We start from the raw sequence: 2,500 nt of genomic DNA, 5'->3' as shown, positions 1-2,500 counted from the left end.
GAGAGCGTTAAAGTCGGGGATGGAAGAGGATGAAAATGGGAAGTTTACTTATAGAGAGAAGTGAGAAATGCCCTGTGTGCACACACCGGTGTCTGACCATAGAATACATTTAAATAATGCCTCTAGAAATGAGCTATGCATATATTCCTCAGTGGCCTAATGGATAAGGCACTGACCTCCTAAGCCAGGGATTGTGGGTTTGAGTCTCATCTGAGGTGAGAACAAAAATCCACCCTCTTTCTTTTCCAGAAAATTAGGTAGATTTATTACATGCTTCCTCTCAGAAGTTTATGAGGGATTAGGTACTTTGAAACGGTCCCATTTTACTTGTGTACACTTCACAGTCATGTTAGTGTTCTGAAACTGCAAAGTATATTTTTAAATGCCTATTTTTGTGAGATGCATTTTCGACCGGCCAGAACATATTCCTTTTGAAAAAATGATTTGGATTGGTGTGAATCTTGTTTCTAGAGGTGGTGACAGGCTTTCAGCTACTTGAATAGGTCAAGCCAGGATTCATAAAACTTATACAACCTATGTGAGTGTGAAAAATTAGCATATGCAGGAAGGAGCAATTTGTACTACTTTCAAAACAGTTTCACTCCACGTCTGGAAACGTCCAGAGCTATGTAGAGCATACAAATGAACTTTAAACTCATGAGGAAAGAGGTTTGTATGCAAAAAGGAAAACAAAAGCATATTGTACTCATAAAATTCTCAATATATAGATTCCAACAAAGTGCTTCCAGCGAAAAGAGCTGAAAGAACACTATGGGATGTAAACCTGAATACCTTTCAATAATATGTTCTCCATCCATGCATACCACCTACATGATAAAAATCATCTCAGGTGACCGGATGACTGCGTGGCCTAATGGATAAGGCGTCTGACTTCGGATCAGAAGATTGAGGGTTCGAGTCCCTTCGTGGTCGTTTTTGGCCAATGGTCACACAATCTGCTTTACATTCAGAGTGGAAAAAGTCTTTTCCAATTCTCTTGTAGCCTCACTTTCTCATTACTAATCATTAATAAAGTGGAGTACATACTGTAAACTCATTCAGGTTGCATCTTCAGTCTAACTACTTGTGCATTTTAGTGGCATTAAAAAGTGCTTCTATGCCGACGCACTGAATATGTAATAGGTTTGCAGAATTTTGACGTGACAGAATGGGTTTTTAGCTTAAGTGTGTGTAGAAGAACTGCAAGGTGTGTGCCTATGTGTGCATAGAGTGCTACATGTGTAAAATCTGTATGATTTGGGCAGTTAAAGTGCTGATTTTGCCTCCGAGTAAGAAAAGTACTACACAAAATGTATAAAGGATCGGCACATTGGCTGCCTCTGCTGATGCCCCCGTTGCCTAATTTGTAGTGCAATGGTTAAGTTGCAGAGTGTGGTTGAACTTGGTTAGGAGACTTGGTGCCTCTTTCCGTGTCCTGCTGATGATAAGGATGGCTTGATACCATTTTCTCAGCCTAGTATATTGAGAAAAGAAGTAAGTGAAGAAGAAGTGTGGAGTCGAAAGTAGTTCTCCAATTTCTCTCCACTTGCTAAAATTGCAAAGTCTCCATTATAGCATAGAAGAGAGCGTTAAAGTCGGGGATGGAAGAGGATGAAAATGGGAAGTTTACTTATAGAGAGAAGTGAGAAATTCCCTGTGTGCACACACCGGTGTCTGACCATAGAATACATTTAAATAATGCCTCTAGAAAAGAGCTATGCATGTGTGCCTCAGTGGCCTAATGGATAAGGCACTGGCCTCCTAAGCCAGGGATTGTGGGTTCGAATCCCATCTGAGGTGATAACAAAAATCCTCCCTCTTTCTTTTCCAGAAAATTAGGTAGATTTATTACATGCTTCCTCTCACAAGTTTATGAGGGATTAGGTACTTTGTAACGGTCCCATTTTACTTGTGTACACTTCACAGTCATGTTAGTGTTCTGAAACTGCAAAGTATATTTTTAAATGCCTATTTTTGTGAGATGCATTTTCGACCGGCCAGAACATATTCCTTTGGAAAAAATGATTTGAATTGGATTGGTGTGAATCTTGTTTCTAGAGGTGGTGACAGGCTTTCAGCTACTTGAATAGGTCAAGCCAGGATTCCTAAAACTTATACAACCTATGTGAGTGTGAAAAATTAGCATATGCAGGAAGGAGCAATTTGTACTACTTTCAAAACAGTTTCACTCCACGTCTGGAAACGTCCAGAGCTATGTAGAGCATACAAATGAGCTTTAAACTCATGAGGAAAGAGGTTTGTATGCAAAAAGGAAAACAAAAGCATATCGTACTCATAAAATTCTCAATATATAGATTCCAAAAAAGTGCTTCCAGCGAAAAGAGCTGAAAGAACACTATGGGATGTAAACCTGAATACCTTAAAATAATATGTTCTCCATCCATGGATACCACCTAGATGATAAAAATCATCTCAGGTGAGCAGATGACCGTGTGGCCTAATGGATAAGGCATCTGACTTCGGATCAGAAGATTGAGGG

The 2,500-nt window shown here is 39.6% G+C and overlaps 2 non-coding genes across 2 annotated transcripts; both read left to right on the top strand.

Annotated features, from left to right (window-relative positions):
• The first annotated feature begins 860 nt into the window (after positions 1-860).
• TRNAR-UCG (transfer RNA arginine (anticodon UCG)) lies at positions 861-933 on the top strand. Its single transcript has one exon. It is a non-coding gene; the product is annotated as a tRNA-Arg (tRNA).
• A 794-nt stretch (positions 934-1,727) lies between these two features.
• On the top strand, positions 1,728-1,800 carry TRNAR-CCU (transfer RNA arginine (anticodon CCU)). Its single transcript has one exon. It is a non-coding gene; the product is annotated as a tRNA-Arg (tRNA).
• The last annotated feature ends 700 nt before the right edge of the window (positions 1,801-2,500 follow it).

This window comes from Triturus cristatus, chromosome 4_1 (genome assembly GCF_964204655.1).
Source record: "Triturus cristatus chromosome 4_1, aTriCri1.1, whole genome shotgun sequence".
In the NCBI taxonomy this organism is placed as follows: domain Eukaryota; kingdom Metazoa; phylum Chordata; class Amphibia; order Caudata; family Salamandridae; genus Triturus; species Triturus cristatus.
This window is presented reverse-complemented; position numbering and strand designations above follow the sequence as displayed.